A 27232-nucleotide genomic window follows, 5' to 3' on the forward strand; every position below is an offset into this window, starting at 1 on the left:
CATGCTCCCCTCCAGTGACTAAGCATCGCCTTGTACTCATACTGTGCTGCATGATCTGGTCTTTCTTGTATTCAGGTATTGTCATTTTGCTGTATGTCATTCCTAAATATTGTATGTATCCCTATTTATTGTCCAGCGCTGCGTAATATGTTGGCGCTTTATAAATACAATAAATAAAATAAATAAATAAATGCACAAGAAAGCCCACAAACAGTTTGCTGAAGACAAGCAGATTAGGACATGGATAACTGGAACCATGTCCTGTGGTCCGATATGACCAAGATAAACATATTTGGTTCAGATGGTGTCAAGTGTGTGTGGTGACAACCAGGTGAGCAGTACAAAGACAATTGGGTCTTGCCTACAGTCAAGCATGGAGGTGGGAGTATCATGGTTTGGGGCTGCATGAGTGTTGCACTTGAGGCAACCATAAATGCCAAAATGTACTGAGACAGAGCATGATCCCCTCCTTTTGGAAACTGGGCCACAGGGCAATATTCCAACATAATGACCCCAAACACACTTCCAAGTTTACCACTTCCTTGTTAGGACAAGGAGTGTGATGTAACGATTGGTGTCAGCACGCAGAGAGAATCTGATTATTGGCGATCTGCAGTTCCACCAAGAATGCAGATATACGCCTGATTATCGATGATCTGCAGAATCAGCGATAATACAGATGTATAGCTAACCTCTGGACACCAGAATAGTGAGAGTGTTTGGTGTAACAGTAACAACTCTGAGAGGAGACCACCAGAGGAGCTGGCGGCCTAAGACTCCTGAGGAATTCACCCCTGACTGTGGGTGATATTCCTGTAGCCTGTGGACTCCTGGGCGAGGGACCGAGGCTGGGTTGCAGGAAGCCCTGCAGCTAATATGAAAGGTATTGCCCTGGACTGGGCTAACGTAATACAGTAATAGCACAATCCTAGTCTGGGGTGTGAGGTCCGTAGTCACAACACCCTGGAACTAGTCTGGAGCATAACATAAATGATAATACAATTCCCTAGTCTTGGGTGTGAGGTCCGTGATCATCAACACCCTGGAACTAGTCTGGAGTATAACATAAATGAAAATACAATTCCCTAGTCTTGGGTGTGAGGTCCGTGATCATCAACACCCTGGAACTAGTCTGGAGTATAACATAAATTATGATACAATTCCCTAGTCTTGGGTGTGAGGTCCGTGATCGTCAACACCCTGGAACTAGTCTGGAATATAACACAAAGACAATACAGTTCCCTAGTCTTGGGTGTGAAGGCCTTGATCTCAACACCCTGGAACTATGCTAGAGAATACACAGAAGATACACAGTATTCCTAGTCTGGGGTGTGAGGGCCTTGATCTCAACACCCTGGAACTGGTCTAACAAATAAACAGTACAAGGTAATCTGGCTCAGTGTGAATTTCCAGGTCACCCTGGTTCAAACACACTGTAAGAATCTGACTATGGTCTGAATGCTTCCACAAAGTGTTAGCAATGGCAGACAACCAGCAACTGACAAGCAAGCAGAATATATAGTAGCTGAACTCTGCTGCCCCGCCGAGCCACTCAGCCAATCATGAGTCCAGCAGGAATCAGCTGATCGTCCCGATCAGCTGACACTTCCCCTGCTGGTATAAAGGCCCTGACTTCTGGCCCGCGCGCGCGTAGCTCTTCATCCATCTATGTGGACTAACAGACCCAGCCACTCCAAAGGCACGCTGCTGCGTACAAACCGCCACCTTGGACGCGGAAACAGCTGCTTTGCTGTTAGAACATGCGGCGGCTTTTCCGCGTTCTGCCACACTACCAGACGCATGCCTACGCATGCACACCGCCGCGTTGGACGCGAAATTAGCCGCCTTGCTTTCAGCACACGCGGCGGCTTTTTCGCGTTTTCTCACAGTACCCCCCCCTTCCTGAGGAGTGGACTCCGGACATCTCCTTCCTGACTTTCCAGGATGTAAGTTAGAGAATTCCCTTTTTATCTCATACTCAGGCCGGTCATCAATCAACACAGGGTGGGAGGGAGAGAGCGTTGGACGCGGAATCAGCTGCCTTGCTTTCAGCACACGCTGCGGCTTTTCAGCGTTTCTTACATGTGACCACCCAGTTCCTGTCACAGACCTGGAAAACCGAGCAGGGACGGGAACCTGCTCTGACGGTGATAGCAAGGATTTGCAACCCAACTTTGTGAGTATATACTTCCTTATCAATTTGCTTTTCTTTATCTTACACAATTCTGCACCATTGGGCTCCTGGTCTCCTTTTGTCTTTTAGATGAACTTGGGGTTGTTACAATCACAGGAACCATCAACATAAGCTAACTTCCTTGTTAAAGAAACTGAGGGTAAAGATGCTGAATTGGCCAAGCAGGTTTCCAAACCTAAACCTTATTGAGCATCTGTGGGGCATCCTCAAATAGAAGGTGGAGGAGTGCAAGGTCTCTAGCATCCGCCAGCTTTGTGATGTTGTCATGGAGGAGTAGAAGTGGATTCCAGTGGCAATCCGTGAAGCTCTTGCAAACTCTATGTGCTCAAAACGTTAAGGAAAAGCTGGAAAATAATGTTGACCACAAAAATGTTGACACTTTGGGCCAAATTTTGACATTCTACACTTAGGGGTATACTCACTTTGGTTGCTAGCGGTTCAGACACTAATGGCTGTGTATTGAGTTATTTTGATGGGACACCAAATTTTCTCTGGTATATAAGCTGTACACTGACTACTTACCTTGTATCAAAGAGTCAGTTTAGTGTTGTCCCATGAAAAGATATAATAAACTCACTTCTGTGAGCTACTGTATATAAATGTGAAGTAATGGACTCACATGCTAACAGTGACAGTGAAGTATACTTTTCATTGAATGTATGCTTCACTGTATGTGATGCTACATGCGCATAATGTGAGGTGCAACTTTTCTGTTCTGCTTCCTTATTCACTGCACCGCAACGCAAGTCCCTCTGTAAACTTAGCCCAAAGGTAGCTAACTAAAGATCAGTGTATTGCAGGGTATAGTCGTTTTTGACCTTTGACCACCTAAACAGTGTCAGACTGACATAGAACCCTACATGGGAGTCAAAAGTCAACCAAGAAAACAGTTAAGAGAATTAATGTTACTTACATAATTACATAATTATAATTAGTTTGGTTGAAAAAAAAAGTGATCCATCGAGTTCAACCAGGAAATAAATAAATAAATAATTGTCCTGCACCCTCACATATCCCAGTTGATCCAGAGGAAGACATGGCTTGGACCAGTTAGCTTTACGGGCATATTCACAGTGGGACATTGCGATTTAATGCGAAGTCACAACGTGTCTGCGTTTCGAGATAACGCACAGTAATCAGTGAGTTACAACAACGCAACATTTTCAACTTGACGATAACATCGCACTGTGAACGGCGCATAAGGTTATCATTGCAGTGCGGTAAGCTGCGTTATAAGACTTTATAGCGCAGCACTGCAATGTGGCACTGTGAATGCGACCTAAAAGAGAAAACATTCCTTCCCAACTCCAGATGTCAGATAAAAATGTCTACCATACTACATAAGGAATACTGTGGTATCAGAATTACAATGAAAATCATCTCATCCAAGACCAGGCTGAGCCTATTTACATAGTTACATAGTCAGTTTGGTTGAAAGAAACAGGGCTGTGGAGTCGGTACAAAAATTATCCAATCAGTTTATTGAAACCACTGACTCCAGGTACCCAAAATTGCTCCGACTACGAGTCCACAGCCCTGGAAAAAACAGACATTGCTCCATCAAGTTTAACCAGGAAAGAAAAAAATAGGTACATTTGTGTGTCCTGAACCCTCACATATTATTATTATTTAGTATTTATAAAGCGCCGACATCTTCCACAGTGCTGTACAGATTATATTGTCTTGTCACTAAACTGTCCCTAAGAGGGGCTCACAATCTAATCCCTACTATAGTCATAAGTCTATGTATGTGTCTTGTAGTGTATGTATTGTAGTCTAGGGACAATTTTAGAGGGAAGTCAATTAACTTATCTGTACGTTTTTGGGATGTGGGAGGGAACTGGGGTGCCCAGAGGAAACACATACAGACATGCGGAGAACATACAAACTCTATGCAGGTAGTGCCCTGGCTGTTATTCGAGCCAAGGACCCAGTGCTGCAAGGCGAGAGTACTAATCACTATGCCATATCAATTGCACATATGCCAGTTGATCTAGGAGAAGGCAAAAATCCTTACAAGACTTGGCCAGTTAACATTTAAAGGTAAACAAATCGTTCTTGACTCCAAGTAGCAGGTCCAGGGAGAGACAGATCGTGCAGCCACAAGGGTGCCTAGGGCTGTATGAGTCCCTAGCTTCTTACCATTCCTCTGTTGCACAGCTGCCCTTTCCAGAGCAGGTGTTGTTATGGTGGGGAAGTCATGTGGCCACACTGTTGTGGCAAATATGGCAACCACACTTGTTGTATGATCTCTGGCAGATGGACCACTGGCTGTGGGAGGTTACCACAGGTGTAGAGGGAGTTAGGAGTATAAACATTGGGGTCACTCCATCAAAGATTTGCAGGGAGTGCCCCTGATTACTAGTCGCACCACAGGATATCACCTCATTATATGTAATGGCTCTTCTGACAGAAAATCCATCTATCCCAGAGAATAAATTAAAATTCCCATTAAAGCATATACATTTGGTGATTGAAAATTCTGGTATAATGGAAGGATTTATATATTGGCGCTTGCCAACGGTGTGGACGGCTGTAAACGCATTCTGAATTATTCAAGTCCATTTATTGTCTTATGGGAGAGAGAATACATCCTATAAAATAAATGGCTGTGTCCCTGTGTCCGCGCGTTTGGCGTACTGTGCATGCCCAGCACGTGGGAGAACTTGGGACAGCAGAGATTCAGAGATTGGGTACAGGGTGTGTGTGCGCGGCAGTGTGAACACCGCTGTAAGTGGGGGGGGGGGGGGGGGAAGGCAGTGCGGGGGGTCGTGGCCAAAGCCTAGCGCCTGTTTTTAAATGGACGGACTTTCATCTAATCTATAGTAATAAGCCTGTAGAACTAGCATGCTAGAAGCAATACACAGATGGTTGTACATACAGTTGAAAAAGGAATGCAGAAAAGATAAAAGCGTTTAATGATCGTATTAATGAGAAAAACTGGGGAATTAAGGTAATAGCATTACGGAGCCAGACTAATCTATTTTTTAGGTTTGGCAGTTTTTAAATGAGGACCAAATTGACACCTGATTTAAGGCTATGGACAGCAATGGCTAGGTGCGCTCAGATAAATGCTACTATATAGCATGGCTTGATTGTATACCAGAAGGACAATTTCTGAGAGCTAGACGGAACGTTACCAGAAGTCTTACATATAAAAAACAAGTTGAATTATTAAACACAAGATTGAGTGAGGTACTGGAGACAAAGAGGGAAGGGCCAGAAAAAAAAAGTGTCAAAAAGAAATTTGAAGAGTATACATTTCCACTTTACAATAATCGAAGTAGTAAAAATGCTGTGGATTTTAGGAGGAAAAAAATATTGTCTGGTTCTGTTAAAGGACACAATGTTAGGGAAAATATAGTAATACCTAAGAAACCAAATTAGGAGAATTATGATATTGGGGAATAAATCAGCTCCTGGAAAAAACAAGGTTGACTATAAAATACGTTTTTTGTGTGAGTATGTTGTGCAGGCCTGTACCGCACCAAAACATAATGGAGACACAGCTATGTGTAACAGTAAAAAGTAGTATGACTGATCATGGAAAGCAGTACGGTATGTTCATCAGACAACACACAAATTGAAAACCAGAATGGCAGTGTACACACTGCCCTAAATCACTGTATAAAATGTCACAGATCGGTACCTTAAATTCAATTTATGGGAACTAGCATGCGTGCGCCAATTTGAGAGATGGTGATACGGTGAATAAATGAAGCTAGAAGGAGGAAGAGTGAAAATTTATTTCAAAATACTACAACCCACACAACTTAATGTAGACATTGTTGTAATGTAGATTTGTTTTATCTGTGATACCTGAGGGACTTATTGGTTTGTAGTATTTGGTTTAAATTTTCTAGTCCTAATTTTTTATCTTTCTTTGTTTTTTTTAAATATGAATTAAACCAAGCGCACTGTCTCTTTAAATTAAGAATAGTTTAGGCTTGTACCCACTTCTGCGTCACTTGCATTGCTACTCCCTGAAGTGGCTGTGATCCAATTCATTATAATGAATGGAAATTGCACTGCATTTCCATAAATTTGTCAGCAACCATATGTTGCGATTCTGCAGTGAATTGCAATGCATGGATGGAAACATCAGACAGTGCAGTCTATGCATTTCTGAAGTCCCTGTAGATCCCAGTACTGAACCCCCACTCACTTACGCAGGAATTATTGCAACTTTTATCTCTGCTCCCTGGCTGACTCTTTGAAATCCCTGTGCACTCAGACACAGTATCCACTCGCTACACCAACATAGTCTCTGCTGTCATGAATTCAGCCCAGTCCCCTCACCATCATTCGTCCATCCACCTCAACAGACAGCTTTGGCTGACTGAACACATGAAACAACTGAAAAGACATTCTAGGGTGGCAGAATGGTGCTGGAGGAAGAGCATTACTGCAGCAGCTCAGATATGCCCTTTCCCTTGCAGAACAGACATACCGATACTTCTCAATCATTTCTTCACAGTCCTATAACCCTAGACAACCTTTTAACACCTTCAACACCATCACGAAATAGTTTCAAAATGCAACCCTTTTCTTTAGCTCAACTACCTACTCTACCTACTTTCTCACCCTCCTGTCTACCTGTTTGCTCAACCACTAGAAACTACCCTCCCTCTCTCAACCTGAGCAGTCAATCACTCTGACCTACTCCTCTCTGACCAAACAGCGCTTTTCTGCACCAAGCTCTAAAGTTCGTCTCACTACCTGCGCTCTGGACCCTATACACTCATATCTCAACCCCCAGCTCTTCTCTTCCTTCATCCCTGCTTTAACAACTCTTTGCAACCTCTACATACATTTTTCATTCCTTATCTGAAAAAAAATAAATTATAACACCACTAATCAGAAAAACATTCTCTGGACCATACAGCCCTCTCTAACTACCATCCAGTCTAACTTCTTCCCTTTCCTTCCAAATTGCTGGAAAGGCACATCCATTCAGAAATGTCTGACTTTCTCTCTACTAACTTCTAGTTAGATCCCCTCCAGTTTGGAAATTACCTTCCTAATTGCAAAATCCAAAGTGAATTTTCTGTACTATTACTCTTTGACTATTCATCTGCCTCTGACACTCTCGATCACTCTCTGCTTCACCAGACACTCTGGGCACTGGGTATCAAGTAGGCCTGAACGATTTTAGGAAAAGATTGAATTGCACGATTTCTGCCAGAAATTGCGATATTGATACGATTCACGATTTTTGATACACAACGATGGATCAGCACTCCGATGGTAAGTATGAGTGCCCCCAGTATAGTTTAGCCAGCTATAAGTGCCACAGTAATAGTTAGCTAGATATAGATGCCCCAGTATAGGTAAGGAAGCTATAGGTGCCACAGTACAGGTTAGCCAGTATGGGTGCCGCAGTACAGGTTAGCCATCCAGATCCCCCATTAAGTGTATATAGGTAGACCCCCACCCTTTATTGCATATAGTCAGTGCGCAGTGCGATGATAACGTCGCACCCGCTGTCCCAGGAGCGACGATAACGGCGCATCGGGTGACCCCGAAGCGGCGCATTGATGCGCCGTATCAGGGGCACCCGATGCGCCATTATCAAGGGGCAGCGGGTGTGACGTTATTGTCGCACCGTGCACTAATATAGGCGCACCCGCGCTGCACGCGCAGTGAGTGGGGCTGTATCCAATGTGTGGGCGCAAACCACCTAACGCCGTTGTTTGCACACACTAAGTCTTAGGGCACACTAACCGGCTTGGGTGCCGGTTAGTGAATCAAGCCCATTGTGTCATTCTGACATGAAATCCCTTGTCAGACCTCCAGAGTCAACCACGAGAGGTACATACCCTTGCTTAAATTGCGTACACTGCAATTCGATAATTCGATATTTAGAGCAATCAGTTCCATATCATTTTAATAATTGTGGACATAATGTTAGTCAGCCTAGATGCCAGGTGCTAGAGGGTGTTCCACCTTTAAAAAGAGGGGGAGATAGATATAAGCAATTACTATTGAGAAAGGCTTATTGGATTAAGACTCTAGATTGCATGGAACCACGTGGCCTCAATAGGGACTATGACCTTATCCCTTTTATATAGGTATTCATATTGCAACATTAACTGTATCCTGTATGTATTTGCTTATTAATTTTCTGTTTATCTCTTTCTTTTTCCTTTTTCTTTTCTTTTTTTTCTTTTAGGCTTCTGGTCTGGCTGTTATTTTCCACTGCGGCCGTCATGAGGATGGGGCTCTTTTCCTCTCTGCTCGTCCACATACAGATCCATCTGCCACACAGCAGAGGAGGGTAGGTGACCCGCCGCAACTGCCGCTGGATCGCGGTTGTGTACTGAGAGGGACAAACTGTGCCCCGATCGGTGTACACTCTGCGACCTGGGGTGGTGCTGCCATGCTCGCCTGTCCTTCTGTCCCCGGCCGCACTTGCATGTCGCTGCTCACTTCACATGCGGCGTTTACACCTATGTGTGTTGTGTCCGGGTGCCATGGCAACATGGTGACGGAGGATCGGGGCGTGTCGGGTATGCAAGCGGATGGTGTCACATTGGTCGGCAAAGAGCTGGCTTCTTGCCAGTCTATACGTATGTGTACCCTGTCCCCCATCAGGTCCGCACGCCTGAGTGTGGAGACAGAGTTCTGACGGGCGGAGGAAGGGCGCACCCTCCCTCGGGAGGCCGTGCCATTATGCCCCGCCCACGTGACGTATGGCAGTCATGCGTGGTAGATGACACTGGGGGATTGGCTCCTTTCATTGTCCAGATAGCTCCCATCAGGTCCGCTCTTTAGAAGAGCGTTCATTGTAGTGATGGGAATTCGGGCTCTTCTCGGAGAATCGGCTCTTCTGAATCGGCTCCCATGAAAGAGCCGGCTCTTACGGCTCTCAATCGGCTCTTCATTAAATATCACTGGACACCACTCAGAATCGGAGTAAAAGCCGTAGTGATGTCCGGTTCATGAGTCATTTGAGCCTGTTCTTTCCTGTGATTCGACTCATCCACTGAACCGAATTCGTTCAGTGGATGAGACAGGAACTGCAGCTGCAGTTCCTGTCTCATCCACTGAACTGATTCGGCTCAGTGGATGAGGTTGATCATTACACTCACAGGAAAGAACAGGCTCAAATAACTCATGAACCGGACGTCACTACGCAGCGCTTGGAGCGAGGCAGAGGTAAGTCCCGCCCGCTGCCAGTCACCCCAAAACTTTAGTTCTAGAGGGGAGAGCGAGGAAGGGGGAGCCCAAAGGTGAGGAAAGGGGGGGAGATGTCCCCCCTTTCCCACTGTGCCCACCAATCCCTCTTCCCTGCGCTCTCTGCCTCCACACAGCTCAAAAAGGAGGACATCTGGTTGTCCTTCCTTGCCTTGCGCCGGACGGAAGACAAGCAGTCCAAAATCCGGACTGTCCGGTGCAGAAACCGATTAAGATTTTGGCAGCAGATCGACTAGAAGGGAGCTTGTGAGTTACGGTAATACAATTTACACACTATTTCAGGGTATAACTGCCACCATCCTACAGAAGGGTAGGAGCCCTAACTATACTGAGACTGATACCTGCAAATAAAAACGGTTAAACACACTCTATTTTATCTAGCTATCAACAATAGTAGCGACTCTTCAGAAGAAAGAGTTCAGTTTGTGCGGCTGAATAGCAGGGTAGCTGAACAAATAAATGACGTTAGCAGTGTTTATTATGAATGCAATATAAATAATTAGTATATACAGAAAATCATTAAAATCAACAATTATTGAGACAAATAATAGCACAGTACGGAAAATAAAAATAAGCTAAGAAAACACGGATATTTAAGTTCATGTGGGAATATGTCCTTTCTGGGAAAACATGTACAGATTTTGTTTCAGTTCAGGAGCAAAAGTTCAGACAAGATGGCCGCTAACCACATGGTCCTCTGGCTAGCAGCAGCATGCTCTTGTTAAGATGGGATTTGGAGGACTGCCCCTCCCTGTATGCACCCTGGTTTTATGGAAGCTAGTTTTTGGGGTGGAACAAAGCCAGCCCCCTCCGGTTCACAAACCAATCACAGTTCGTTCCCTCACAGAGAGATTTAGGTTTAAACTTATAAAACGCTGTCATTCAAAACTGATAAATGCCACATTTGCGCTGATAACAGATTAATCATATACAGCATTCATTTTCTCTGTGCTTCTGATGGAGTCAGGCAGTCTGGTCTCATGCTGAGTTTATCCTGTCTCTTCAAAAGGCAGTAACACTTGCCATTTGGGGCTTACTGCTGGAGAGCTTTCACACCTCGGTGTCACTGGCCAGGAAAGGGACTATTTTGATCAAGTTAATTAACCACACAGGCTTTATCAGAGAGCATACTTGGCTCTCATGAAAAGAACTCTGCTAACACCTATGAAGACAACAGAGACCCCCAGGCTTGACTGCTTGGTATCCATAGACATAAGATTCTGATCTGGCACGTCAACGGCAATCAGTTCAGGAAACCGATTGCGATTGCGTTTTCTGGTCTCACAGCTCTTCCGTGACACCTCCCCCCAAGGATAGAGGCTTCAGCAAGGCATCCACAAGATGTGTGGCATTGCCGCTAATCTGGCTGACGCTGCCGGCATGGCGGGATAACTCATTGAAGCCTGAGGCTCGGTTCATCTGGACAGGTCACTGTCCTTTACCCTTAGGATTGACCCAACATGGACCGTTCTGGACACGGCGTTTGCGCCACCGCGTTCGGATGTGGCGTCTGCCAGGACTTCTGACAACGGGTAGTAGGTCGGGTAGGTCAACAGCCAGCCAGCGCAAAGGTCCCTTGCTAAGTGGCTGTGGACCTACGAGAACCCCGCGGGAATCCCTGGACCTTCCCAGCTCCTGACAGACGGCACATGCCTTGCAGTATTTTGCTACATCCATGTTCATCCTGGGCCAATAAAACTGTTTTTGAATACAGGCAAGTGTCTTGCGGACCCCCAAGTGTCTGGTCAGAGGGCTATCATGTGCAGAGTGCAGCACATGGCCCCTGAATGCACTTGGTACCACAAGCCACTTGGTATTCGCCTGCGGCTTACCTGTAGTGGGCTGCACAGCCTTGCTGTACAGTCTCCCACCTTCCCAGTACACCTTGAAAGAGGCCCCATCTGCGAGGGGCTCAGAGGCTTGCTGCCTGAGCGCCTCCAGGCTTGGGTCACTTTGCAGCGCTGCTGTGAATGCAGCATTGTCCGTTTCAGCTAGCTGGCTCATGTCACATGACATCAGCGGCTGGAAGTTCTCACTTCAGGGGTCAGAACTGAAAGAACAGTCTGGCACTGAGCCCACAACCCTTGCAGCACTTTCAGTTTCAGCCAGCTGGCTCATGTCACGAGGCCAGCGGCTGAAAGTTCTCACTGCTGGGGTCAGCACTGAACGAGGAGTTCATTACTGAGCCCACAACCCTTGCAGCACTCTGGGTGACTGCTAGTACAGGCACAGCATTAGCATTACAATAGTTGACATTCTTCACATCATTTACACATGCATTAATGACAGTGACAGGTACAGGAACATTTTCATCACACACAGTTTGTACATTAAACACAGGTACCTTTGACTTAGGTTCTATTGAATCCGGTACCCTTGAACTGGGCACATTCAACCCACCTCCCCCTGGTGCTCCCTCCAGTGTGTAAAGTACCTGATGGTGGGCGGAGAGTCCGTCCCCTTCAGTGAGCGTCGAGGCGGTTGCAGCAAGTTTGTAATAGGACACAAGCTTGCCCAAATCGGTCCCCAACAACAAAGGGACCGGGAGATCATCCAAAACCCCTACAACCCTTTCCCAGAACGTCATTGGACAGCACCCCTGGATGAGACCTGTCTCCCTCGCCACCGTGGACAGGAACTGCAAGATAAAAGATTTGCATAACAAATAGGCAGCAGTATATCTAGGAGTAACCTACCCTAATGCCTCAGTTCAGTTTCCTGTCCCGGACGGGATGCGGAGGGAGAGGTCTCCAGGGTGCTATCCACGGCAGGCGTTCGGGGGCAGCGGCTATCAGGACTCTAAGTGACAGGAACTGCAAGATAAAAGATTTGCATAACAAATAGGCAGCAGTATATCTAGGAGTAACCTACCCTAATGCCTCAGTTCAGTTTCCTGTCCCGGACGGGATGCGGAGGGAGAGGTCTCCAGGGTGCTATCCACGGCAGGCGTTCGGGGGCAGCGGCTATCAGGACTCTAAGTGACGCTGTTCAGTGAACAGCCAGAGTCCTGCAGCGTGAAGGAGGCTTCTCCGATGGAGGCAGCAGCAATATACGCGCAGGCGCGCGAGGAAGGAGGAACTTCCGGGTCAACCCGGAAGTAGTCACGCAAGCGCGTCCAGCGTGATTCAGAGGACGCGAAAGGGGCTGCGGCGGTGATGGTGAATCAGCTGCAGCTGATTCACTCAGGTAAATTCATTGGGGCATTTTGGAGGCATGCGCCGCAGCGGGGCACTAATTGTCATTAATTAAACGGCAGGTGCCGCTCCTCAGGTGATGTCAGAGTTCTCATATATATATATGTTAATCCCTTTCTCACTCTGTTGGTTTGTGAGCATGGAGGACGCAGCTGGGTCAGCTCCTGCGCAGTCTGCCAGGCCTGCCCAAGACCCCTCTCTGGCAAGTACTGATGTTATCATGCTGGGTATATATATATATATGTTTATATATTAAGAGGGGATACTAATGGTAGTCTTTGTCTATTGTTTTTTATAGCCTGAAAAACATGAAAAACATGACAAAACTGATAAAGCTACTGCTGTGCAATCCAGTCAGCATGGATCTAGTGGGTCTAGCAAATCCGGGAAGAAATGTGCCATTTGTTTTAGTCGTTTTTCATCTTCATCTTCAAAGAAGCTATGTCAAGACTGTACTAATAAACTAGTGAAGGATGAATCCCCGGTTATATTTAAGGATCTGATGGGCTGGATGCGGGCAGAAATGTCTTCAGCCATTAAGGAAATTAAGGACTCTGCTATTTCGGCTCAAACCACAGCTCCTAGTTCTGCGGATATGCCTGGTCCTAGCAGTATGGTTCCTATAGTGCCCAATGTTAATGCAGCACCCTCTCTAGTCCCAACTCCGCATACTGGGCCGGCAGGGTCAAGAGGAAATAGAGAAAGTGATGCCGAAGGTTCAGAACTTTCTGAGGGAGAAATTTCTGAATTGGAGGAGATACCTGAAGGGGAGGATGTAGAGGGTACAGATAGGCCTCAAAAATTTGCCTTTTCTCCTGATTCAATGAAGGACCTTTTGTCCTCCATGCATGAAATTATGGGCATTAAATCTGAACAGAAGCCATTAACTCCCCTGGATCAGATGTATGAAGGTTTGGCGGACCCCCAGTCTCGTTTTATTCCAGTCCATTCTACTCTAAAAACTATGATTAAGAAGGAATGGGATAATCCTGAGAAACGGGCCTTTTGGCCTAAATCTTTATCTAAACGTTATCCCTTTTCTCCTGAGGACCAGGAATGTTGGGGTCCTCCGCCAAAGCTGGATCCATCTTTTTCTAGGGTATCTAGAAAGTCTGACTTGTTGTTTGAGGATTTCGGGAATCTTAAAGACCCGATAGATAAAAAGATGGATAACGTTTTGAGGAGAGCTTGGGAATCTTCCTCATTAACCTTCAAACCAGCAATAGCATCTACAGCAGTTAGTAGATCTCTCAAATCATGGCTTTCAGACTTACAATTTAAAATCGCCAATGGGGTCTCTAGAGAGGAAATGCTCAAGGACTTCCCAAAAATTATGAATGCCTCTAATTATATGGTTGATGCAGCAGATGATACCGTGAAGCTGACAGCTAGGACCACAGCGTTAGTTAACTCTGCTAGAAGGGGTGTATGGGTTAAGACCTGGAACGGAGATATCTCGTCCAAATCTAAACTTTGTGGTATCCCTTGTGAAGGAAAACTTTTGTTCGGGTCTAGATTGGATGACACTCTAGATCGTACGGCAGACAGTAAGAAGAATTTTCCTAGAAAACGGCCATTTCAAAATAAGCGGCCATTCCGGGCCCCCTCAAAAAATGACCCGGAAAACAAGTCTTCCAGAAATAAGAGATGGGCCCCTTATAGACAACAGAAACCGCGTTTTGGCACCACTAGTGCCAAAAAGACAGATAAACAATGACGCCATCATTCCGGTGGGGGGGAGAGTGTCACATTTTTTCGAGAAATGGCAACAACTACTTCAGAACCAGTGGCTACTGAATATCGTGCTAGAAGGTTACAGAATAGATTTCATTCAACCCCCCCCCCCCCTCACAACTTTGTCCTAACTCCTTGCCCAAGAAATCAATCATTAAGAATAGCTCTCCAAGCAGAAGTGAAGTCACTCCTTCAAAAAAGAGTAATCCGAGAGGTTCCAAGTATGCAAAGGGAACAGGGGTTTACTCCCCAGTCTTTCTGGTAAAAAAGCCTCAGGGGGATTATCGATTTATTCTAAATCTAAAGACTCTAAATCTAATAGTAAAATACAGGAAGTTCAGAATGGACAATATTCGATCTGTGATTCATCTTTTACAGAGCAACGATTACTTAGCATCCATAGACTTGAAGGATGCTTACCTACATCTACCGATCCACCTATCTTCTCAACAGTACCTGAGGTTTGCCGTATGGATGGAAGGGAAGGTAAGACACTTTCAATTTATTGCCTTACCTTTTGGATTATCTTCAGCTCCATGGTTATTTACTAAAGTTACAGCTGAAATGTTAGCCCTTCTTAGGTTAGAAGGGGTTAATATTGTTGGTTACCTAGATGATTTCCTATTATGGGGTGCTTCTGCCAGCTCCGTTAGTACTCAACTTTCTAAAACTATACGCCTCCTCCAGGACCTAGGTTGGATAATTAATTGGAATAAATCTTCCCTAGTCCCTTCCCAGCGACTAGAATTCCTGGGATTCTATATTTTCACCAGAGAAGAAAGATTGTTTTTACCTGATAGGAAGATCAATGATATCCTTAATAATGTTTTGTCTTTTCAGAAATCAAGGAGCATATCTTTAAGGAAAGCTATGGCAGTGCTAGGCCTTCTGACTTCCTCCTTCCCGGCAGTCCAATGGGGCCAGTTCCACTCAAGATTTCTCCAGTCATGGATTCTAAGGTCATGAAACAGGTCTCTAGCATCACTAGACAGAAAACTCATCATTCCACACAGTATAAAGGCCTCTCTTCTATGGTGGCAGGAAGCAATACACCTTTCCCCAGGTCGTCTGTGGAATTATCCACAAGAAGTTACAATTACAACCGATGCCAGCTTGTGGGGTTGGGGAGCCCACTTCAATTCCCAACCAGCACAGGGGGAATGGAGAGAGGTCACAATCCTCAAACAGCAGAGAACTGGAAGCAGTATGGCAAGCCTTGCGGCATTTCAACCACCAAATCAGAGACTATCATGTCAAAATAGAGACAGACAACAGGAGTGTGGTAGCCTTCTTAAACAGGCAGGGGGGCACGAGGAGTCGGAGCTTATGGGAAACGACAGCAAAAATCCTCTTTTGGGCAGAGAAGAATCTCAGGTCCCTGACAGCAATACACTTGAAGGGAATATCGAACCAGGTGGCAGATTACCTAAGCAGGAAGAAACTGGATCCAAACGAGTGGTCTCTGGATCAGCAAATATTCCACCAGGGGGATACCCGAAAATAGACCTATTTGCAAGAAGGGGAAATGCAAAATGTCAACAGTTCTGTGCTTTGTTTCCAAAGGATCTTCCATGGAAAGTGGACGCCTTTACGGTGGATTGGGGGATTGCAAGGATGTATGCCTTTCCTCCAATACCACTTTTATCAAGGGTAATAAAGAAGATTGTCCAGGACCAAGCCCGAGTAATCCTAATAGCTCCACTTTGGCCGAAGAGGCCATGGTTCACATCTCTGAAAAAATTAGCAGTTTCAGATCCGATTGTCTTTCCTCTTCTTCCACACCTAATATCGCAGGGGCCAGTTCAGCATCCGGATCTAGCAAGACTACACCTTTCAGCTTGGAACTTGAATGGGGCATCCTAAAAGCAAAGGGGTTTTCGGATGGCCTATCAGAGACTTTAATACAAAGTAGGAAGAAAGTGACGCGTACAATATATCAAAAGGCCTGGAGGGTATTTAGCGAATGGTGTTTAGAAAGATCTTGTGACAGGGATTCACTTACATCCGTATTGGAGTTTCTGCAATGCGGATATAAGAAGGGCCTAAGCATGAGTACACTTAAGGTTCAGGTGTCCGCCATCAGTGTTTATTTGGAGAGACGTCTTGCACAAGAAGAATTAGTGATACGGTTTTTTCAGGCCTTGAAAAGACTAAAGCCTATAATAAGATTCAAAGTTCCTGCATGGGACTTAAATACTGTATTACAGGGATTATGTGAATCTCCTTTTGAGCCTTTAACAGAAATTTCAGACAAATTCCTTACTTTAAAGACGGCCTTCCTGTTGGCAATTACGTCAGCTAGAAGAATAGGCGAGCTACAGTCGTTATCGATTAAAGAACCTTACTGTATGATCTCGGAAGATAGAATTACGCTTCGCCCTGATGCGGCTTTTCTACCAAAGGTAGTCTCCTCTTTTCACAGGAATCAGGAAATCTTCTTACCTTCCTTTTGTGAAAATCCTACCAATGATAAGGAGAAGAAATTGCATTGTCTGGATGTCAGGAGATGCCTATTACATTACTTGAATAGAACAGCCCCCTGGAGGAAAACGGAGACTATATTTGCTTTATTTGCCGGAAAATTCAGAGGAAACAAAGCTTCAAAGGCGACGCTGGCACGATGGATAAAGCAGGCAATTGCTTCAGCTTATCAGACTCAGGGGAAACAATTAAAATTTCCCATCAGAGCACATTCCACAAGAGGAATATCAACTTCCTGGGCAGAGAGGGCAGGGGCATCTATAGATCAGATCTGCAGAGCTGCTACCTGGTCGAATCAGAATACCTTTGTAAAACACTATCGCCTGAATATATCGGCTGGAACAGACCTTTCCTTTGGAAGGAAGGTGTTGCAGGCAGTGGTCCCTCCCTAAGACTAATATCTTGTATATCGTCTCATCCAGGGGTGCTGTCCAATGACGTTCTGGGAAAGACAACTTTACTTACGGTAACGTCTTTTCCAGTAGTCAAAAGGACAGCACCCCTGCAACCCGCCCTTTTTTGGGTGGAGTAACGATCATGTAAGTATTGGGCTACGGTCCGTGTCATCTATTGTATTAACTGAGGCATTAGGGTAAGTTACTCCTAGATATACTGCTGCCTATTTGTTATGCAAATCTTTTATCTTGCAGTTCCTGTCCACGGTGGGGAGGGAGACAGGTCTCATCCAGGGGTGCTGTCCTTCTGACTACTGGAAAAGACGTTACCGTAAGTAAAGTTGTCTTTCTTGAACCACCACCCCCAAGTCGAGCTTCACTCTCGCTTGGGCTATGCAGAAAAGGGTGCCCTCTACTCCAGTAAGGGCAAGGGATCGGTTGGAGCTGATGCTCTCCTTTGGAACAAGGTGAGAGTGAATTAACGTGATGTCTGCTCCGGTGTCTCGGAATCTGGTGACAATCTGGTCGTTCACTCTAAAAAGCTGCTGCTGGTCGGTTCAGTCGCGGATTTCCTTTCCGCGGACAAACACAACAAGATCTGATGATCAAGACTGTGGTTCGCTGCTGGTTGCATCTGCTGTGGGTGAGGTACTGGTGCTCCTGGTGCTGGTGGTGTCTGTCTCCGCTCAGGACAGTCGAATTTCATGTGTCCGGGCTTGCGGCAGTAGTGACAGGTGACCCCTTCAGGTGCTGAAGACCTGGGTGCTGCTGCTGCACTGGGTGGCCTCTGTGACAGACGGCTCACAGGGGCAGGAGGGTCTGCCAGGGTATTGGGCTAACCTCCTCTCCAGCTAGGTGGTGCAGTTCTCGTGTGTCACGGTAGTCACATAGGTCTCAGCGAGTTCAGCAGCGACAGTTGCTGATGCAAGTTTTCGCTCCAGCACAAACTGTCGTACATCAGCAGGGCAAATATTCAGAAACTGTTCTAGTACTATCAAGTCCTCCAGGACATCATAAGACCCTTTGGTGAGGCCTAGAGTCCACTGGCGGAGTGTGGTGAGTAAACTGCTGACCACATCTTGATAAGAGTCGGTAGATTTTTCTGCCAGGACCTGAACTTTTTGCGATAGGCTTCTGGTGTCAGCTGATATTTAGTAATGATAGCATCTTTTATAGTGGCATAATCATTATCTTTTTCCACAGGTAACTCTGCAAAAGCATCAAGCACTTTGTAGCGCAGCAAAGGTGTCAGATGTCTGGCCCACTGGTCTTGGGACAGACGATACTGACGGCATGCTTTTTCAAAAGATCGCAAAAACAAGTCAATGTCAGTGCCTTTTTCAATAGTAGCAAATTTAAATTTTGCACTTACAGGGGAGGCGGCTCCTTCAGCAGGGAGGCTGGGCGATGAACTCCGGCTGGCCTGCTGAACCTTGGCCATGTTCAGTTCATGCTGTCGTTGGCGCTCCCGTTCTGTAGCAGCAGCTTGGCACTCCTCTCGCAGGCGCTCCGGCATGTACTGCAGGTACTTTTCCAGGTTAGTGTCCATCAGCTTTTGTAATGCCTGCTGCATTACCGGTGTTAATATAATTGGGAGTGGTGCCTTCTTTTACATAAAGAGGAAAAAGAGAAAAACCTTCCAATCCTTTTTCGGGTCATCCACTTCACCCGTTCACAGACTTCAAATATATAGAAAGGATCATGGGAGAAAAGTTCATACAAGATCTTTTTTAAGTACAAAAATATCAAAAACTTTCACACAAAATTGAGAAAAGGTTCATTAAAAATATCTCTGTAAGAGGTTCCTTGCGAATTGTTCCAATACAGAATAATGGCAACAATAGGAATTTTGTCGTAGACAGGCCAAATTGCACAAAGTGCTATCTACAAAAGAACACATAAGTAGGTATAAATTAATAACATTAATATAATGTAAAAGGTAATTCAAGCAACTCACAGAGGAATATCCCAGAAATAAGTGCGATGACGTAGTGTATACACTGTAGTGTATATACCATGTAAGTGGGTCTCCACGCTCGTCAAAAGAGAGAACAAAAGAAAAAGTGTAAAAAAAAGACATAATATGAAGAAAAAGGACAAAAGAATAGACCTGGCATGTCTGGAGCCATGCGGACTAGTAAATATCAGTCCGTTTTTCACACCTATGGTCTAAAGACCCTTACAGAAAAGAATAGTGTGCCATAGTGACAGGCTCCACAAATCATGGATCAAAGTGTCACTCAAGAAAATATGTAAAGTGCAGAACAAAAGATGTAACATAGTAACACCACCAGAGGCCTATAAATATCGGTCTCAGTGTTACCATGCAAAGTATAAGTAAAGCACATAGTATAAAATAACATGCTTCTGCAAACCTGTTAATCCTGTGGACAGTACATGGTAGAAACACCAAGAGGGCAAGGAAAACATCTGCACTAACTAGATGTATATTGCACCTTAAAGGAAGGCATAAAGTAACATTAATAAATAACTGACAACGCAAGGCATCATATCCAAATGACTGAGGCTTCCTAAGGCTATAAGCAGGGCTGTGGAGTCGGTCCAAAAATCCACCGACTCCGACTCCTCAGTTTAGGATTCCTCCGACTCCTCGACTCTGACTCCTCTAATTTGCATATTACAATTTTGTTGATTAAAAGTATGTAACATGAAATTCGTATCTTAACTGCCAACGCTTAGGAATTTTACAAGACAACTGAAGTGAGAAGGATATGTAGACTACTATATTTATTCCCTTTAGACTAAAACTAGTCCTGGGTAAGAGTACTTGTAAAAGGTACAAACCGGAACAAAGAACATCTATCAGGCCCTAGGCAATGTAACTGTGGGTACATGTAAGAGTGATGTGCAGGTACTCTGCAGGGAAATAAGGAGATTCTTCCTGTATTACACATTCTTCATGCACAATCTGAACAAGGTTTATGGGTGACAGACAACACCTCTGTGTTCAATGTGCACAGCATTCTCAGTGGATTCCCTGCAGCTCTGTGGGGAGTGCATATGTAGAGTATAGTACTACTGTGTAACAAAGTAAACCTGAGACAGATGAAATTAAAGTTTTATACATACCTGGGGCTTCCTCCAGCCGCCTTCAGGATAATCAGTCCCTCGTTGTCCTCCTCCACCACCTGGATCTTCTGCTATGAGTCCAGGTACTTGAGCCAGTCGGGTGTAGTGCGCATGCACACACTCCGCCGCCAGGAGCATACTACACCTGTGCAGCACTGTTGCGCAGGTGCAGAATGTTCCTGGCTGTGGGAGCGGCATGTGGCTGGACAGCGCTGACTGGCTGAATTACCAGGACTCGTAGCAGAAGATCTGGGTGGTGGAGGACAGCGAGGGACTGATTAGCCTGAAGGGGGCTGGAGGAAGCCCCAGGTATGTATAAAACTTTACTTTTCATCCGTCTCAGGTACCCTTTAATTTGTAGTCACCAAACCAAATTTTAACAACATATCAAATTATTTGATTTCATCAGCAAAGGGAGTGCATACATTTGCATAAATCAGCATCAATGCAGAATTATTTCCATCTCATTGACCATCTCTATTAGTGACACAGCTACACATCAGGCTTTATTCTTACAGCATAGATGTTATTTAGTATATATAAGAGATTCCTCTGTACACATCATATATACAGTCACAATCAGATATATATATATCTGACCTTAAAAATACGGGGACTGCTTTATTGAAGCAGCACAAGTAACTAATTTTGATTGGTTTATTTCATTTTTGTGGACTAAGCACAGCTATTACTGTATATATACTGTATATATACATTATTTTTAATGACTATTATCTGAGAAATAGAACATTTTATCATATTTTCTATTTTAATTACAGTTACAAATTCATTAGGAGTCAGAGTCGGAGTCGGTGCATTTTTTCCCGACTCCGACTCCAGGCACCCAAAATTGCCCGACTCCACGACTCCGACTCCACAGCCCTGGCTATAAGAGCCACACAACCTGACAGCTACATATAGCTATATCTCATGTGATAATCTCGTAAGAAAATACGTGGATGTCAGTACTATATAAACTAGATACAAGAGGACCACATATTAAGTACATCTCAATATATAGAGGACCCAGGATACATACACATAGAACATAGTAAGGCAACGCACAGAGTGACTGGCACTGTAAATGTCAATATTAGATATCACAGGGCCGGTAATAGCATATATTTCAATATGGAAAACCCAGGACATATACAGTGGGTTGCAAAAGTATTCGGCCCCCTTGAAGTTTTCCACATTTTGTCACATTACTGCCACAAACATGCATCAATTTTATTGGAATTCCACGTGAAAGACCAATACAAAGTGGTGTACATGTGAGAAGTGGATCGAAAATCATACATCATTTCAAACATTTTTTACAAATAAATAACTGCAAAGTGGGGTGTGCATAATTATTCGGCCCCCTGAGTCAATACTTTGTAGAACCACCTTTTGCTGCAATTACAGCTGCCAGTCTTTTAGGGTATGTCTCTACCAGCTTTGCACATCTAGAGACTGAAATCCTTGCCCATTATTCTTTGCAAAACAGCTCCAGCTCAGTCACATTAGATGGACAGCGTTTGTGAACAGCAGTGTAAGGAATAGCAGAGATGCTGCCGCTGAGTCAAGCGGTATGGCGGCTATCTCCGCGAGTCAGCCTGCGGCCTCTGCCGCGCGGTTACATGCTCAGGTTATGCCTGGTCCTTCCATTGCTCACAGGCTAAGAGCTACGCGCGCGCGAGCAGAGCGACAGGACCTTTATGCAGCTAAGAGGGGAGTCAGCTGATCATGCGGTCAGCTGACTCCAGCTTGGCTGAGTGACTGGGGCGGCGCTGTGGAGCATGTTGAGTATATATAGAGCAGGTCTGTCAGTAGCTCCGCGTCTGCTGTTGCGAATGCTATAGTGTGTTAGCGCTCAGACCCCAGTCAGATCCCAAAGTGTGCTAGAACCGGCCGGAGCCGGGGATCCACACTTAGCTAGATTCTGTTGATAGCTTTAGGGCCCGTTCACACTGCACGCGTTTCCAGCCACGTTTTGGAAACGCGTGCAGGTGGCCGATACACACGACATCAGACACTGCATAGAGTGCAATGTCTGATGTTCACACTGCATGCGTTCCGGACCTGTGCGGTCCGGGAACGCATGCTGCACGCAGATTTTGCTAAAACGCGTGGCTGTCCCATTCACTTTTCAGTGATGGGATCAGCCACGCAACGCACACAAACACGGATGGCCATGCAGTCGTACGCGTTGCGGTCCGCACGCGTTCCGCACGCATGGCCATCCGCATTTGTGATCTGAATGGGCCCTTAAAGTACTAGTGCATTGTTTATTTGTTATGACCTTTTGCTTGCTCTGACTATTCTTCCGTTTGTCGATTCTGTACCTCAGCCTATCTGATTCACGTTGCCGACCCTGCCTGTCCCTGACGTTGAATCAGTCTTCCGCTCCTGTACTGTATCTGTCCGCTCGTTGCTAACTCTGCCTGTCTGACCTCGCTACCCACATCAGTTGGCTCTGCCACTGGTGAGGGAATCTAGTTTTCTACACCAACTTCTCAGGTGTAGAATACTGCTGCTTAGTCTGTGATACCCGCCCTTCAGGTATCCACAGGCTGCAGTACTGTCTGTGTCACTTGCTTCTAGGCTGCAGTACTGTCTGTGTCACTTGCTCCTAGGCTGCAGTACTGTCTGTGTCACTTGCTCCTAGGCTGCAGTACTGTCTGTATCAACTACTCCTAGGCTGCAATACAGTCTGTTCCACCTGTTCCTCAGGGGATCCTTAGTCCAGCATTACTGGGATTATCCCTCCTTGTACTGTGCACCAAACACTACCCGGTTGCAGTACAGTCTGATCACTTGCTCCACAGGTGATCAGTTGTACAGCACTATTGTATTCCTTCTCTTTGTTGTGGTACATATATACCCCTTGGCTGCAGCACGGTCTGTCTCATCCGCCCATAAGGTGAGCACTGGCTGCAGCACACTTGGGGTCACCCACTCTTTGGGTGAACTCTCTCATCCGTATTACTGTTTCACCAAACACTATCTCCCAATGCTTGTCCAGTGTCAGGCTATACTAGTATTATTGGTAATTCTGCAGATCACCATATAATCAGGTATAGCATCTGTATTATTGGTGATACTGCAGATCACCAATAATCAGAGATCTCTGTATGCTGACACCAATCGTTACAAGCAGTTTTCAGATCTTGCCACAGATTCTCGATTGGATTTAGATCTGTACTTTGACTGGGCCATTCTAACACATAGATATGTTTTGTTTTAAACCATTCCATTGTTGCCCTGGCTTTATGTTTAGGGTCATTGTCCTGCTGGAAGGTGAACCTCCGCCCCAGTCTCAAGTCTTTTGCAGTCTCCAAGAGGTTTTCTTCCAAGTTTGACCTGTATTTGGCTCCATCCATCTTCCCATCAACTCTGACCAGCTTCCCTTTCCCTGTCCCTGCTGAAGAGATTCACCCCCCGAGCATGATGCTGCCTCCACCATATTTGACAGTGGGAATGGTGTGTTCAGAGTGATGTGCAGTGTTAGTTTTCTGCCACACATAGCGTTTTGCATTTTGGCCAAAAAGTTCCATTTTGGTCTCATCTAACCAGAGCACCTTCTTCCACATGGTTGCTGTGTCCCCCACACGGCTTGTGGCAAACTGCAAACGAGACTTCTTATGCTTTCTGTTAACAATGCCTTTCTTCTTGCCACTCTTCCATAAAGGCCAACTTTGTACAGTGCATGACTAATAGTTGTCCTATGGACAGAGTCTCCCACCTGAGCTGTAGATCTCTGCAGCTCGTCCAGAGTCACCATGGGCCTCTTGACTGCATTTTCTGATCAGCTCTCTCCTTGTTCGGCCTGTGAGTTTAGGTGGATGGCCTTGTCTTGGTAGGTTTACAGTTGTGCTATACTCCTTCCATTTCTGAATGATCGCTTGAACAGTACTCCGTGGGATGTTCAAGGCTTTGGAAATCTTTTTGTAGCCTAAGCCTGCTTTAAATTTCTCAATAACTTGATCCCTGAACTGTCTTGTGTGTTCTTTGGACTTCACGGTGTTGTTGCTCTCAATATTCTCAATGCGAGCGGTTGCGCCCAGCGTCTTCTCGTAACCACGGTGGAGCGCAAACCGGATGTGACATCAACCAGATACCGGAGGTGACGCGATCGGCGCCATGCCGGTACTCTGAGAGAAAACGAACATTGCGGGGCAACCTAGATAGCTTGCACGTCACGCTGGAGTGCAAACAAGGAAGCGCTCAGCGAGCTCACTAGTAACGGGATAAGTGCCACAATATTAAGCTGCCAAACCAACGCAAACAACACATATAACAAATACCTGTCAGCCATCCACAAACTAGTAACTTATAAAAGGGAAATAAAAACTCGAGATGCTAGCATAATATTGCCCCTGTTTAACTCTCTAGTAAGGCCACATCTGGAATATGGAATTCAGTTCTGGGCACCACATTACAAAAAAGATATTGCAGTTTTAGAGCAGGTGCAGAGACGAGCAACAAAATTGATACGTGGGATGGAAGGTCTCACTTACCAAGAAAGGTTAGATAAACTGGGTTTATTTAGTCTAGAGAAAAGACGCCTTAGAGGAGATCTAATTAACATGTATAAATACATCAGAGGGCAATATAATAGCTTGGCGGATGAGCTTTTTGTCCCTAGGCCTTCTCAAAGGACTAGAGGACATGATCTGCGCATGGAGGAAAAACGTTTTAGCCATTTATTTAGGAAAGGGTTCTTTACAGTAAGAGTGATTAAGATGTGGAATGCATTGCCACAGGAAGTCGTTATGGCAAACTCTATACCTGCATTTAAAGGGGGCTTAGATGCTTTCCTTGCGTTGAATGACATCCATGGCTACAATTACTAGGTAATGCCAATGATGTTAATCCAGGGATTTTATGATCAACAGGGATATGTGAGGGAGCAGGCTGGAGTTGTACTTTGTACTGGTTGAACTCGATGGACGTATGTCTTTTTTCAACCAAAGTAACTATGTAACTATGTAACTAACCTAATACGCTATCTAAATACAGGGAGTGCAGAATTATTATTAGGCAAGTTGTATTTTTGAGGAATAATTTTATTATTGAACAACAACCATGTTTTCAATGAACCCAAAAAACTCATTAATATCAAAGCTGAATATTTTTGAAAGTAGTTTTTAGTTTGTTTTTAGTTTTAGCTATTTTAGGGGGATATCTGTGTGCAGGTGACTATTACTGTGCATAATTATTAGGCAACTTAACAAAAAACAAATATATACCCATTTCAATTGTTTATTTTTACCAGTGAAACCAATATAACATCTCAACATTCACAAATATACATTTCTGACATTCAAAAACAAAACAAAAACAAATCAGTGACCAATATAGCCACCTTTCTTTGCAAGGACACTCAAAAGCCTGCCATCCATGGATTCTGTCAGTGTTTTGATCTTTTCACCATCAAAATTGCGTGCAGCCGCAGCCACAGCCTCCCAGACACTGTTCAGAGAGGTGTACTGTTTTCCCTCCTTGTAAATCTCACATTTTATGATGGACCCACCTCAATGGGGTTCAGATCAGGTGAACAAGCAGGCCATGTCATTAGTTTTTCTTCTTGTATACCCTTTCTTGCCAGCCACGCTGTGGAGTACTTGGACGAATGTGATGGAGCATTGTCCTGCATGAAAATCATGTTTTTCTTGAAGGATGCAGACTTCTTCCTGTACCACTGCTTCAAGAAGGTGTCTTCCAGAAACTGGCAGTAGGGCTAGGAGTTGAGCTTGACTCCATCTTCAACCCGAAAACGCCCCACAAGCTCATCTTTGATGATACCAGCCCAAACCAGTACTCCACCTCCACCTTGCTGGCGTCTGAGTCGGACTGGAGCTCTCTGCCCTTTACCAATCCAGCAACGGGCCAATACATCTGGCCCATCAAGACTCACTCTCATTTCATCAGTCCCTAAAACCTTGGAAAAATCAGTCTTGAGATATTTCTTGGCCCAGTCTTGACGTTTCAGCTTGTGTGTCTTGTTCAGTGGTGGTAGTCTTTCAGCCTTTCTTACTGTCACGATTGTGGAACTTTCTCCGTGATCAGCGCACAACGCGTGCGCTGACACGGCGGAAATCCTCCACAAGCGTATATTTGCAGGCACCCAGCAAAAGGTGCTACGCACCTGTAGAGGGAAATTCCTGTTGGCAGATGGCGCTGGGGAGTGCAGAGGAACCAATCCTCTGTACCTCCACAAGTGCCAGACAGGAATTGTACGAAGCGCAGAACGCAATTGCAAGAGAGGCGATTGCGAATGAGATTGAGCAAAGGGATAGGTTGTATGTGTGTGCGCCAATCCAGTCGCCACCCCACGACCGCGCACACACAACAGCAGATACGAAATAGGAACGCGATCGCGAGAGGTGCGATCGCCAGACGTGACACAAGGCAGAACAGAATAGAATACGAGGGTAGCAAAGGCACAGCAAATACAATAAGGAGATACGGAAAATAACAACCGCTAGCTAACCGCGAACACCGCACTCATTCGCAACAGTGCACGCGGTTATGCGCGATCTCCACGTGATAAGCACAATAGAGACAAGCACGCCTAACTAACCATAAACAGACAAACATGAAACAGAGGACGCGAGCGCTTGCTTAACGGTTACCTCACCGAGCCTGCAGCAAGCGTAGCGGACAAGACAGACACACGAAAAACAGGAACTAGGCAGAAAGGATCCACCGCTCTTCCGCCAGAGCAAGTGTGATCCAAGCAGGAACACAGATCAGAAAGATCCACAGCCGCTAACGCTAGCGGCTAGTGCGATCTAAACAAGACAGATCAGATGAGGTAGCTGGTAGCAACCGCTGCTCCAGCTTACACTCCAGGAACTAGATCAGAAGGATCCACAGCCGCTACCGCTAGAGGCCAGTGCGATCCAAACAAGACAGAGCGATTCGCTATCAACCGCCGCTGGTGACAGCGCAATCGCGAC

General features: G+C 45.4%; 1 protein-coding gene across 6 annotated transcripts in view; it reads right to left on the reverse strand.

The window, feature by feature from the left end:
* The window catches only part of CCDC181 (coiled-coil domain containing 181), a 162657-nt gene that overhangs the window by 118296 nt on the left and 17129 nt on the right, over positions 1–27232 (reverse strand). The window contains exon 2 of one of the 6 annotated variants that reach the window (XM_068269815.1): positions 12088–12204. The exons of the other annotated variants lie outside the window; for them this stretch is intronic. The gene's annotated coding sequence lies outside the window, so the exon portion shown is untranslated. The remainder of the gene's footprint in view (positions 1–12087; positions 12205–27232) is intronic. 6 annotated transcript variants of the gene reach the window in all.

The sequence above is a fragment of the Hyperolius riggenbachi genome, chromosome 2 (genome assembly GCF_040937935.1).
Source record: "Hyperolius riggenbachi isolate aHypRig1 chromosome 2, aHypRig1.pri, whole genome shotgun sequence".
Classification (NCBI taxonomy): Eukaryota; Metazoa; Chordata; class Amphibia; order Anura; family Hyperoliidae; genus Hyperolius; species Hyperolius riggenbachi.